Raw genomic sequence first — 15,109 nt, forward strand, 5'->3', positions numbered from 1 at the left:
ACACACACACACACACACACACACACACACACACACACACACACACACACACACACACACACACACACACAACACACACACGGACTGAATATGTAACAACACTCAACAAGATCAATCCGGTCTTCTTTATCTCCAAGGCCCACTAATCAAAGCTGGGCTAGAATAAGGCAGACGGCCATGTCCCAACCATCACTCTCGAACAGACGGTGAAGAGTCTGCAAGCCGCAGCCTATTCATTAGGGCCACAATGTGAAATTGATCTGGAATAAATAGGGTCTGAGCAGAAGCCTCTCCAGGTCATTAGTATGCTGGTGTCCATTTCGGTTTCCTCAACACATGCCTCCACAGTCGTTCAGCTTGGGCCACTCAGTGAACATCCGTGACTGGGGGCCCATCTTCATGACGTTACATTAAGCGTCGCTGGATGTACTGACAGCTGTCACAGCATGCACTGAGGGGCGAAGGGCCTGTAAGAGAGGAAAGGCTACATGCTGGATCGAGCCAAAGCCTTGGCCTTTCAATTTACCCATTTGCTTGTTTAAATTATTGAGGGAGCCACTTCACCACTTCTGTAAGGATAAATTCACACATCCATACAGACACATTGGCACACACACACAGTCACACACACACACACACACACACACACACACACACACACACACACACACACACACACACACACACACACACACACACACACACACACACACACACACACACACACACACACGTGCACACCAACGTACAAACATTCACAGACGCTCATACTGACACATATACACACAAAATCTCTCAGCCCCTGAATCCACAGCAGCTGGAAAACTATTTTTCCAATTAAACTGTTTGTTTGCAGAGCAAACACATCCCAGCACACCAACAGAGTCGACGTCTCTATGGTGTTTGATATGCAAACCGGCCAATGTGCAGCAATTTGCAACCTCTGTAATAAAGTAAACACCAGGATGTGGGGGGTTTGTATGTGGAAACAGCCATTGTACCTCACACATTCTACTGCCCCCTGTATATAATTGGTCATATTCTGGATCCATTATAGGGATAAAGATTGCTTTACTGTTTACCTCTTGCTAAATCTGTGTCCATATTTATATTGTTTTTCTGAGCTTTGGCCCCCCCGTTTAGCCCCTCAAGCCGTTAACCTCTCAGGTGTGCTCCCTGTGCTATTTCAAGGAATCAAAGATCGAGCATGGACTCTGATAAAAGCACTTTTTCTGCCTGACTTGAGAGTTCACATAGTCTATAAATGCTTGTTGATTTCACTTAAAAAGGCAAAAAAAATCAATGTGGACTCCAGTGGGGTACACATACTACTTTCGAGGCAGAGGGAACCATAGCAGAAAACATGCAGTAGGGGCTGTTGCCTTAAACCCCTCTCAAATTTCTTCTTTCAAATTAAGTTATTTACACTGAGGGATGCAGATACATGTGCCTTCTCCGAGTACTGTTTTTAAAATAAAAAACACAAGAAAAGGTTCAATAGACAGAATCTATAGCAGTGCAAAGCTGTTGGGATCAAGGGGTAGTTCCGAATAACTGTTTTTGTTGCCTGGAGCTAAAAGCTACTTCCATATGGGAGTCTGGGAACAATAAAAGGGATGGATGGGAAAAGAAAGGTGTAGCTATATGTAGCGATGTTCACATAGATCACGGTAGAGTAGACAGAGGACAAGATGGGCTCAGGATGAAATCCCAACCACAGTCCAGATTAAATTAAAGCCTATGGTTTCAATCTGGGGTGCCCCTCAGGAACTCTTGCACTAAAGACATATTTATTTTAAAAACAGCTTTGTCCAGTGGTTGCCATGTCCCACTTTTAAATGCAATTGGAAAATTATCGGACATCACTCAAACTGTGATTAGGAACATCCATGTGTAAGTATGTCTCAGCAAATATGTCTATTTAATTCAAATGTATACCCAATAATGTGTATTTTACAAGAAGCTAAGGTTAACCATAAGTATTGGTTAGCTAGCATTAGCAAACCATGGTTAGCTAACAAAGCAGCAGCATTATACAGTGAGGCGGCTGCTACTCATTGGGAATCTATTGAAAAAAAGGCGCTTGTGCTCGGAAAAAGGCGTTATGTGGACACTGGCCCTAATCATTTTCTTATGAAGAAAAGTATAAGCAACACACTGATTCGGCATGGCAACCGGAGCTTAATAACATTGTGCACAACTGTTACTTTGTTTTAGAGCAATGCTTGTTGGCCCCTCCATGCTGTATTAGGCTCCATGGCATTGGATTGGTATCACTGACCACTTAAAATGTCCTTAACAATAAGTTTAGTACAGTAATGTGATGTTATGACTCGTTGCGCTATATTTATTTTATTATTTAGTTTATGAACCGGCATGTAACCTACATTTTGGAAGGATTATGTACTCTGGTAGCTCAGACATTTATTTTGAAGGAGGCTGGTTAGGATTTCCGCTATCAAATTTCCATCATATTCTTCTTTTTGCTGATATGTCGACCAAACATTTTTACTAAATTGTTTAAATAAGTATATTGGGGTTCATGTTAAGGTTAGACACTTTTACATGAAGGAAAATGATGGGTGTTATCGTATAAGTATCGAGCGCTTTTTATTTTACCACACTTGTCGCGCTTCCGTTAGCTTTACTTCCTCTTTGGGTCGGGACTAGGGATGGGCAAAATGATTATTTTCCGGGAACTAGTTCTCTTTTAGGCTCTAACCCCTGTGAAAATCGAGAAGATATACTATATAGTGTAATCGAACGTCACACCAAATTGTATACCACTTGCTTACTCTCTATATTTCATTCATGGTTTTACATTTATAATTTTATTTTACTTTACATTTAATTCTTCATTGTTCAGGCATTACAGAACTTTCATGGTTATAAATAAAAAATACGAACTGCAGTTTAATTTCTTTGTTTGTTCGTAGAATGGAGCAAAGACTCCTGGGATTGGGAAATGCGTTTATCCAATAAACAGATGGAGGTCAAGTCTATTTTCGAAAAAATGTAGTGGGATATATGAGTGGCCCCACGTCGAATGGTATGACCCAAGATACGTCAGACAGAGAAAGCGCGCATATTCGACGGTACCGCCTTGTCATTTGTTTACCCAGGTGCCATTGCAACACCATTGCTACCTCTCATTGGCTGAATCTTTGAGAACGTTGTAGACTCAATCAATATAAGTCGCGGGGAGACAAAGCTCTGTTCGTTTGTATATTTTATTTACGTGACCATATTTTTGGTTTATGTTAAAAAAATAATAATAAAATAACCAGTTCTTCTTGTTTTGGGGAACCAGTTCTTGTCGTTCACGTTCGGGATTCGTTCGTTGTAACGAATCGGTCGCAACCGACTCATCTCTAGTCGGGACTCTTCGCGGTAAGCTACGTTTCCACTCTGCTCTCTGCACTTTGGTGGTTTTCTGTTCAAACTATGAAGTAAAGGTATTGAAAAAACACATGTAAAGTGACTTTATTGACATTTTTATGTACTGGGTTAGTGATTTCATCCATTTCCATGTATAAATCTGCTAATTAGAGAAGACGTGCATCGAGGACTGTTAGCAGGGCCGCCATGTGGCCATACAAGCTAGCGTGTGTACAGTCAAGTCTGTAGAAAAACGACATTGACTGATTCCGCCCAGTGGCATAATAAAGGCAACAAAAAAATAAAATTTCACTGAAAAAGATGTGGACTATTCATGAATGTACTTTGTTTTTAAGGACATAATGATGGTCAAGATGAGATTTAGTGGCATTCAGAAGTATGTTAAGGTGGCAGAGACTGAAGAAGGCTATGAAGACTATAGTTCATTGATTCAGAAAGGTTGGTATTAGTTTTTTCACACAGCCCTGATTGTTGGAGTAAACTAATAAGTTGCTAAAATGTTAGTTCATGCTATAATGTGATCTGATTTTAATATGGTTACATTGCCCCATCCATCAATTGTTGTTTATTATTTTGACCAATTGTAATCATGTCTAATGGAAAAGTTAAAATGCAATTGGTATACTATCTAAAATGTAGAATAAGAAAGACGTCATTTCTCTACAAATATATTTTCTGAGAATGTAGGTGTCCATTTTAGAAACAATAAGGAATAAGGTGTGTACTTGTCACAGACTCTTGTTCTATAGTTAAAAGCCATTTAATTATTGTGGTTTCCTATTGCACACTGCTCAGAATTTTCTCATTGTAAATAATTATAATAAAAGTGTCGACCATTTTTCTAAATCTGATATTCTCTCAGTAATAGGGAAGTTAGGTCTTCCACCACAGATTGAGTTACACTCGACAGATGAATCAAGGACAGAGGTGGATGCAGATGTATTTGAGGTCCTTTTACAAGCACCTTACCATCAATGTGTCCACAGAAAAATCTACAGGTAAGACTTAGTCTTGTTAGGAAAAAATAAGGATCTTTATCCAGATGTACTGTAATAGTATGTATTGTGAAGTTTATTTCAGTCAGCTAACCTGTTGGGACTTTTTAGTCAAAGAGAGTTGGGCTGACAAGCCAAAGAATTTGTTAGTGGGCCTCAAATAATATTTTTATTCAATTGCGTGTGTATTTCTCTTAACTGTCTTGCAGTTGTGCTTCATCAAGATCTATTAGATGTTTCATCTGAGTCGCTTGTGTCAGCCATCTCATCCTCTGTGCCTTCAGATTCATCTGATGCAACAATCATTCTTGAGAAAGATAGTGGATTGAAAAGGACCCACGCCGATCGCGAATCAGCAGAGGCGGTATATAAATTAACTTTTTTAATGCATTAAGTTCGTTTTTAATCCTAAACATAGACATTTTGCTGTGGTCTTGTTGCAGGGGAGGTTGAAATTAAAACTTATTTTCTTCTTTGTCTTCAGATGGTGAGAGTCCAAGCCAGGGGGAGAAAAGGTGTTGCATAAACATGACAAAACAAAGTCATTGACGGATGGTACTAACGACAGAAAAAACGGGCGACAGAGGGAAAACCTACTGGTGGCTGACATGGTTGAAGTGTCTGGGTAAGCATGTCTGACTACACACATCTAGTTCTCATCATGTCTCTACAAACTATATGTTTAGAGCGGGGTGCCCATACGTCGAGTTCGCATCGAAACCGGCTTCCGATCGCTAAGTCGTAAGCGTTAGGGTGAGCGCATGGCAGTTGAAGGGAAAAAAAAATCATAAAAAAAAAATAGACTCATGCCTAGCATCCATTCACCCCCGTATTACACATTTATAGCCAGCGCAAACAACGGCGCTAAGTGCGGGAACATTTAAAAAAAGCTTGTGAGTTACCTAGTTAGCCTCCAATTTTTAGCCCTCAGTTTTTTCTCTGAATCTTAAAGGTGCGGCCACACCAGACGCGTATCTCGCGTACTTCGCGTCTAAAATCGCCATTTTTTCCATAGGGAACCATTGGTTCAATACGCGCATTACGCGTTTCACGCGTAATACGCGTATAAGCAACATTTTACGCGCGTATAGCGCGTATGTGGCGCGTATATTTACGCGCAATACGCGCTATACGCGCGTATATCGCGTACATTTCAAGAGTTCAAAAAATTGAACTTTTTACGCAAAGTACGCGAAGTACGCGAGATACGCGATCTGACGATTAGCCGCGTTGCCCAATCAGCGTTGAGCTTGACCCGACGTCACTGGCAGAGAGTAGTGAGGCTTGGACAGAGCATACGGCCGACATCTTTCTTTATTCTGTGTGGAAATAGTAACATAGTTACGCCATTAAATGCTTTTATGGAAACATTTCTAGCGAGAAATGTGCATTTTACTTTCATAATGTTCGCTCGGTGAATGTGAAGGATGTTTGGTTTGATAGTTATGACGAAGAGGGAACGCTCCGTTCACTTGCATGGACAGAGTCTCTGGTTACTAAGCAACCTCAACTTCTTGGCGGACTATATATCTGCTGCTCAACACTACGAATGCTGGAAACACACCAGACACACCATGTGAAGTTATTTAACCCGATTATTGTTATTTATATCCGAGATTATTTAATCTAACCCGATCTAAACTCTATCACCCAAACACGGCGGCGTTTGGGTTTCCTACCTCGGACTCCCAGCGCAGCTTATCTGGGGCAACACACACACACACTACACACACACACACACACACACACACCCAAGTGTTGGAGCCTCTACCGTGAGGAGCCTCATCCTGGGGCAAGACACACACACACACACACACACACACTGTTGTGTGTGTGTGTGTGTCGTAGACAACTGTGCTGTCTACGACAGCACAGTTGGTGCTCATTTTAATGAGCACCTTGATGCCTACTGTATCCAGGAGAGGAATGATTCATTTTCTGTTATTTCTGTTGATAAGTTGATTTATTTATAGACCCTATAATAAACAGTTTTCTAATGGGATGGATGAAAAAGTATACATTTTTCCACAAATGTACACAAATGGGCGACTTTATAATTATTTTATAATAATAATTATTAGAGCTGTCAGTTAAACGTGTTATTAACGGCGTTAACGCAAACCAATTTTAACGGCGTTAAAAATTTTATCGCGCGATTAACGCAATTATTTTATTAAAAAAAATAAAAAAAAGGTTTTTCTTTGGCTCAAAACAAAGAAGCAGTAGCCTGACTGCTATATTCAAATGACATTTGTTCAAAGCAGTCGTTTAATTGCACTATAGGCTCTTTTTTTGTATCGTCCTGTTTTGATCAGTATATGCCAATGTTGTTATCAATAAAAAATCATTTGCACAAGGCAAGCCGATGCACTTCACCATGTTGATAAGAGAATTAAAATGAGAAGAATTATGGGACAAAAAAATCAAGGGATATTTAGCATAGAAAAATAATTAATGAGAATTAATCGCGATTAATCGTGAGTTAACTATGACATTAATGCGATTAATCACGATTAAATATTTTAATCGCTTGACAGCTCTAATAATTATTTATAATAATTTATCACATTATAAAATTGTGGTTTTATTTGTCTATTTTTTTCTTAAAAACGAGGATGGTCTTCCCCTTGGACCAGCGTGAGCCTCCGCTGATTTAATCTTCGATACTTCGGTGCCGGCGGCTCTGTCATGATGACACACGGTGTCTCAAGAGTGAAACCTACTGGCGCTGTTTAAGCAGCACATGTTACACAAAATGGAGGCCATGTTAGTAAGACTACAGCAATTTTGCCCATCTGGAAGTTTTTTGGGTTCAAGCCAAATGATAATGGTGAACCTAAAGACGTCAACCAGCCGATATGTCGGCTTTGTAAAAGGATGATTCTGGTGAAGGATTCCCAGACAACCAATTTACACGCTCATTTAAGAGTGCATCATCCGGCAGATCATGCTACTTTAGCTCCACGTGCCGCGGCCTCCGCTATTGCTACAACCTCGCAGCAGCCTTCAATCCTGGGCGCCTTCTCGCGGGGAAACAAATACAAGCGAGTCAGCCTTCGATGGAAGCAGTAGCTGTGTTCGAAATCGTTCCCTATCACAGATATAGTGCACTATATAGGGTGCTCGCCATTTTGTAGTGGCGTTCGAATTCTCAGTGGTAAATTTCATTCACTATATAGTGGACTTAAAATACCCAACATTTGAGTGAACATACGATGTTCCCTACATGTTACTCCCGTATACCACAATGCAATGCAGTCGTGTTTTTCCGAAGGAGAAGAAGAAGCTGAATAACCGCGAAAAAGTATACATTTAAAGATGGAGTCTCCGGCTTTCGTTTAGAAATGTCAACAATTAATATGGGATTTAACAGAAAATTTAACAGGTTACATTGAAAAAATGTATTGAAAAAAAATACTTGATCAAGGAAATGTAACACTCAAGATCAATACAACCTCCAGCTTTCCTCTTGAGTGCCTGGTTTGTTTACATGATGTGGGCGCATCTGTCTGCGTCACACAAATACCCGGCGCATTTACTGACGCAAATTATGTTTAGAAATGTTCAGCGTAGTGTCCGAAATCTCGTTTGTTCACTCCCTATATAGTGCACTATATCATGAACACTATATAGGGAATAGTGAGTGAGTGTATAGGGAACGATTTCGAACACAGCTAGTGTACCACAGCTGTGACCCGGAAATGTTGCAGCGGGGTGTGATGTCATTTTGCCGTGCGAGCAGACCGGTAGGTTTCGAGCCCCACCCCTCTCCTCGTAGCAGTGAGTGAATACGGCAGGTCAGCGCTACATAGTATGTTTCTACCTGTGCCAGTTTACTTCAATTACAATTTACGGGGCTTTTTATGTTGTAAAAATAGCCACCACTGTGCTGTTTTTCAAAAAATAGTAAATAATTAATCATTTAAAAAAAATTATCGCCTTTTTATCGTCAACTTGAGACGATCGACGATGGAATCCATCTATCGTCAATAGTCGATAGAATCGACTACCGGCCCATCCCTACTAGTGTCGTGTAAATTTAACTCTGGCAAGTGTTGACCAGTGTTAAATTTCAACTAGTTGCTGCAACTCTGTCACAGTGTTAAGTATTTAACCGTTTTAAAAGTGTAATTTTAACTCAATCTGGTGTGGACCAAAATAGACACTTTCAAAGTGTTTAACTCAATTGGTGTTGAATTAACACTGCTGATTTTGCTGTGTATGGTGTATTAATCCGTATGCAATTAAAAGGTGTTGATTTAAAAAAATGTCAGCAACAATTTAATTAGGCTCAGGATAAGACATATTTTGATGATTTAAAATAAAGTAAACGCTTAATGCAACTGAAAGCAATCCCTTCAAAGTTTTTGAAAATTTGTATATATTTGTAATAGTGCAAAACTTCGTATTATTGCACGTTTCTGAGCCGTCCAACTTTTTCCACACCAAGGGCATCGAATATAATACAACTACATCAAGGTTTTTGTGCACCTGGGAATTTAACTAATCAATATTTCTAGGAAGTTGCCCAAATATCCCATAAGTACTACCAGTGTGTCAACTTAGAGCAAATACTTGACCAATACACTTAGGTCTACCTATCGCAAAAGCAATAGCTTGGGTATAGTAGAAAATGGCACTTCAATCAATGGCAGATGGCCCAACAATATTAAAAAAAAAACTATTGCAAAGGGACCAGGGGAGAATGACTCAGAGATCCAGCAAGAGAAAAATTACATGTTGTGGAAAAAACACTCTCAAGTCCCTTGATCTAATGCCCTTTAAACTGTGACTAACTAAGGGTTCCAAGCTGCAAATAACAGAACACAGACACAAACCCAGTTCCACAAAAGGAACACACAAGCAAACTAGAAAATGCATTTCCTGCAGAAAATGTGGTGAGTGCTGTAGTAAAAAGTGAGGTTGAAAACCTTTTTTATAAATTGACAGCTGAGTGAAAGAATGGATGAACCGAAGAATCTGAAAGGTCAAATGTATTGCCCTGCACTGCTGGTGTGTGTGTGTGTGTGTGTGTGTGTGTGTGTGTGTGTGTGTGTGTGTGTGTGTGTGTGTGTGTGTGTGTGTGTGTGTGTGTGTGTGTGTCTGTGTCCGAATATTCGATTATTCGTTCCCGAGGGTCAAAACCGATTTTTAAAATCGGTGCTGTTCAATTTCATACAAATAAACAAGAATTAACGAATTAACGGACAGAACTAATGTTGGTTCTATAGCACTATAATTTTTTTTTATCATTAATATTCATGCACAGAAAAACTATGTACACAATACACAAGCATAAATATTAATATATATGCATACAACACAAACAAACAACACCAGGTACGCCACTGAGTGTGGAACGGGGAGAGTCTGAAGTCATTCAACAGCGCATTGCGCAAATAACGTTGTTAGCTTACAGAGTGTAGGCCTATTGTATAGGAGGCTAACAATGTCGAAGTCCCGCAAAAGCTCCGCCTGGGCACACTTCAAGAACATAGAAGACAATCGTGTCCAGTGTGGGATATGTGGAACAAAATTATCTTACCATGGCTCCATGTCAACGACCACGCTCCAAGGAACTTTTATAAACGCAATATTGTTATCCCGCAGTAATCAGCCCGACAGCCCCGAAACGTTAAGGGGCCCACCGAGAATTCTCCCGTGTGTGTGTGCGTGTGTGTGTGTGTGTGTGTGTGTGTGTGTGTGTGTGTGTGTGTGTGTGTGTGTGTGTGTGTGTGTGTGTGTGTGTGTGTGTGTGTGTGTGTGTGTGTGTGTGTGTGTGTGTGTGTGTGTTATTCGATAGCCTGGTAATGTGTTTCAAGTACGGTAGGAATATTCATACCGGTATAAATAATAAATGTTATAGTATTTCCCATCTTTGCTGAGCAAGAGTTTTGTTCGAAAGTTCAGTGATTGAAACAAATAAAAGCCTGGGCTATTGAAGTTTTACGGTAGGCCTACCACTGTCATGCACCTACCCGATGTCAAGTGGACCGGGTTGAATTCACTGCGGGTCTCTCTTCTTATATCCATTTTACCAAATATATTTTATTACTGTCCTTCTCAACACTCTCTGATCTCACTAAAAGGCTGGCAGCACGAGATCAAGGGATATTTAGAATTTAAAAAAAGTGTGATTAATCGGAGTTAACTATGACATTGATCCCGATTAGGCTCTCTTGATGCATCTGTTGATAGATTTTTTTTTTATAGATATATATAATTTTTTATACGCCTGTCCAAAGCTAAGAAAGGCTATCTTTATTTAATTTTTTGAGGCTATTTATTTGTTTGCACTAGCGCCTTTCTTTTAGGTAGGCCTATGCTTTTTCATGTTTTGAGTTGATGATGACCATTAGGCCTTGTGTCAGAGAAAAAAGCGCTTGATTGTGTTCTGTTGTCCATTTAATCTATATCCATGGTATTTTATTTTTAGTGTAGGATTTGCCATTTTTGATGTCGGGTAGGCTAGAGCTAGAATTGGATATGGATTGGACAGCTTTCATTTTAATTGGCTATAAAATGCGCGCACCACTCTAATATGGGTGGAATTTCTGTTCTGCATTATTGTTATGTTAGCCTAATTGAAGTGTTTACAAGAATAAATTCATGAGGATTAATACCAGAATAATTGAACAATAGTTGTTCTTCATAAGTTTTATTCTTTCTTTTTTTCTTTATTCTCTACAAACTTTGGGACCCATCTAAATTTTTCACCTAGAGACTCCATTCAAATGATTAAATGTTCAGAATAGCTTGTAATTGCACGCTTTTCCGATTTTTATAATATTTTATACTTTTTAAGATATTCTACTTTTAAAATACTATCTTTTTTATGGCTCGCTATTCTCTTACACACACACACACACACACACACACACACACACACACACACACACACACACACACACACACACACACACACACACACACACACACACACACACACACACACACACACACACACACACACACACACACACACACGGCAATACATTTGACCTGGCGCGTCGTTAGAACTGGGCATTCGCTATAGCCGCAGATCTTTTGGGAATAGCCCCGGATCGCTGTTCCGTCAAAAAAAGGTAACAGGTATATTGTATTTTATGGCATCTATAAATTATCCAGAGTAGTATACTGTAGACTCATCAATGGTCAATGGTGACACCACATTCTCAGATATGTATTACATTGAAATTTGATTTGCCCATATAATAGCTCAGAATGAACTTGAATTAATTGCATGGATAGGTTAATAATAATAAACTCCTAATGCTTGTGGAATTAGCTGTCCAAACAGCATTGAGAGGGAAATAGAATTTGATTGAATTACCAGAAAATAAAGTGAGGGAGGCGACAGTGGTGCTTATACTCAAATGTCACCCGTGAAGCGCTTTGCTATTATCATTTCAAGAAGTGCAAGCAGTGTGTTGGGGAGCACCTCGCAAACCCTTTGATTTACGCGCTCAGCTCTGTTAAAGTTATGTTGAGCATAAAAAGAGCCGCAAACGAGCAGAAGCCTACAGTATGCTGAGCAGATTTTCTCATGATTTAGGATGGATATCAGCCAACTCCCTTTGACCAGGGGTGGTGTTGAACTCGGTGGGGGAAGAGTTACTGACAGCTCAAAAGACTGGCCCTATAGAGGTTTAGCATATAAACCAATGAGACGAAGAGACCAAATCCTTAAGCAGGGTTTTAAGGGCGAAAACAAAATATCTACATTACCCATTTCCAAACTGCAAATAAGACAATCTCACACAAAATTCAGAGTTTCAAATAAAGCAGTAACAAAGGGGGCAGACCAGGTTCATCTCTCTCCTGTAAAACATCTCTTTTTCTCTCTTAACCTGGCCTTTTGGGTGAAATGGCTATACATGTCTGAGATACAGGCAGACAGACAGACTGCTCATGGAAGACAGTGGCAGCTCTGCAGGGGGCTGTCTGAAGCCTTGAAAAGCCATATCCTCTGAGCTAGTTACACATACCTCCAAGGAGACTACCTGGCGATTACAGAAGAGGAGAGAAGATGTCCCTTGGGTGGCTGGAGGAGGGTGGTTGTGGAGTGTTTACGTGCGGGAGAGACGCTGAGGATGGGGTTGAAGGGCAAACGCGACTTAAGAAACGCACTTTCTGGCTAAAATGGGTGTTCCATTATGACTGAGGGGGGTATGAGGAGTCGACAGTGCCTAACGCAGAGACACTCAGGAGCGGGAGAGAGAACACTGTGGAGACTGGCAGCTCACATGGAAGACGGTATGTTTAATTTATCTTAGACAGTGATTTGACTGTGAACTAATATGATGAAATGGCACCATGTTGCCAAGATATTGCTCGCTTGAATGTGAATTTTGTTTCACTTCGAAATGAGTAGTGCAGATTTGAGCTGTGTTCGAAATCGTTCCCTATCACGGTTATAGTACACTATATAGGGTGCTCTCCATTTTGTAGTGGTGTTCGAATTCTCAGTGGTTAATTTCATTCACTATATACTGGACAATAAAATAAAATTTGAGTGAAGATACGATGTTCCCAACATGTTACTCCCGTATACCACAATGCAATACGGTCGTGTTTTCTAAACTTCATTTACTGACGCAAATGACGTTTAGAAATGTTAGGCGTAGTGTCCGAATTCTCGTTTGTTCGTTCCCTATATAGCTCACTATATCATAAACACTATATAGGGAATAGTGAGTGAGTGAATTGGGAACGATTTCGAACACAGCTTTGATGTGAAAAACGTCAGTCATTATGATGGTAAATGCTGTCCTTCTGCTAACCACATATTACCTTTAATACTGAATAGCACAAGGTGACAATTTTAGCCTCTCCACTCTTGCACGCCTTCGGCTTGCTAATTGCCTCTTAAATGTAATACGCACATGTAACTGTAATAAGTATTCCCTCAAATGTACTAACATGACATTTGTTATACTATATTTGTCACGAATCATATTTTATACCATCATATTTTATTTATTGCATATGTATGTATAAACCTGATTTACTTTTGCTGCAAACCCTCATCATATCCAATAAGGTCAAGTGCACTGATCCTCCTCCTGAATGAATGTTTGCCATAGAGTGTCACATCCCTCCTCATGTTGCGTGGGTGGGTGGCAACAAGACCCTTGCACATGTGTTTCTGTTCTGCACTTTAAAGCGGCCACAGAAAGACAGATATCCCTGGTGAGAAAAAACACACTCAAGTGAATGAAAACCCCCTCTCTCCCCCGGCCGCCGCAAGCAAGCCTTGCCAGCTGTCGCTGAGGCCTGAAACTTGTCCTTTGTAAATTTACGTAGAACTATAGAGCCCATGTTCTATTTGAACCGCGTTAATGTCTATTTGCCCCTGGTTATTATACAGAGGCAGCTTTTCTTATGTTGTTGAGGCTTTGTTATTTTGTTTTGTCCCTGTATGCACAAACTAGTAAACAAACTGTTGTTTTAGTCCTCTATAACATGAAATTTTCTTCTAGATTCTAAATATCCATCGACTAAAAAGAACAGCGCACTGCTTTGAGAGCATATTTATTTGCTCTCACAGATGCTTTACGAAGTATGAATATAATAAAAACGAATTACCTTGTGAATAAACAAAGATAAAATATGTCAACTGTCCCTCTCTGTTCATTGCCTTGTCCAAGACAAACCCATTAAAACTTACAGGCAAGAGTCACTGTAAATTAGTAATAATATTATCATATTATGTTATAAAACTAGAAGACATTTCGTCTAATTAATACACGTCGGTTTGGAGAAGTTTAAAAACAAGCAAATGATGCAGATTAACTGCTTTAATGAGGAGGCAGAAATAGTTGGGAACACAGTTTACTAGCAGTGTTCCTTTCCAATTAGTGTTTTTAATGCTGGGGACAGATAACAAGGTTTCAGAAATCGTATATGATGACACAAAACTGTGTCATCATGTGGAGTGGTGATTTGGAATGCTCTGGCCAAAAGGCACATCACAAACTTCCCGATTTCAGGTTTTCTATAGTTGGAAGTTTGGAAGTGAGACAACCAGTTAAACTACTGGTTGTATCAGAGCAAATGCTTTGGTGCTTAGCTTCATTACCATGTTGCAATACTTCGGTTTCCCTTATAGATTCCCCCATCACTTTGGGTCTAACTAACCATTGTGAATAACAATCTGTGAAATTGGTCCAGTATTGAGTGGGAGTGCTTCAGTCTTCGCAGCCACAAACAGGCTGTATATAACCCTTTAGGGCAATAGCACCCAGTTAATGTAGGTCCTCTTAATGTGCTTTCTTTGCCACTGACAGGCTCAAATATTGTGTCTCACAACATTCTGAAACTCTAACTCCTCCCTCTGATAATCTGACAAATGACTATTTAAAATAATCAAATTATAATTTATTCATTCACTCTTCATTGCTATATTCACATAAAGCAAAATGTAAATATTGTATTGTAAATTTGTGAATATAACCCACTAAGAGATGTCCAGTTTCATTAAGAGATGTCCACTTCTTACTTTATTCTTGCTTTTATTTTATTGTATTTTATTTATAATTTTCTATTTATAATCTAATCTTCTATGCTTGTAATTTTTACTTGTACGGAGCACCTGGAACGAAACAATTTCCCCCCCGGAGATCAATAAAGTTTTCTGATTCTGATTCTGAATCCCTACAGACATATACAGATTCTTTCTTTGTCCTCCGCTTGATCCGGTATGTTGGTATTCT

At 39.7% G+C, this 15,109-nt stretch overlaps 1 long non-coding RNA gene across 3 annotated transcripts in view; it reads right to left on the bottom strand.

The window, feature by feature from the left end:
* The window catches only part of LOC130379485 (uncharacterized), a 55,445-nt gene that overhangs the window by 18,612 nt on the left and 21,724 nt on the right, over positions 1-15,109 (bottom strand). The window contains exon 3 of one of the 3 annotated variants that reach the window (XR_008895129.1): positions 167-467. The exons of the other annotated variants lie outside the window; for them this stretch is intronic. This is a non-coding gene — a long non-coding RNA (uncharacterized LOC130379485). Of the gene's footprint in view, positions 1-166; positions 468-15,109 lie in introns of those variants that run through there. 3 annotated transcript variants of the gene reach the window in all.

The sequence above is a fragment of the Gadus chalcogrammus genome, chromosome 3 (assembly GCF_026213295.1).
Source record: "Gadus chalcogrammus isolate NIFS_2021 chromosome 3, NIFS_Gcha_1.0, whole genome shotgun sequence".
NCBI lineage: Eukaryota > Metazoa > Chordata > Actinopteri > Gadiformes > Gadidae > Gadus > Gadus chalcogrammus.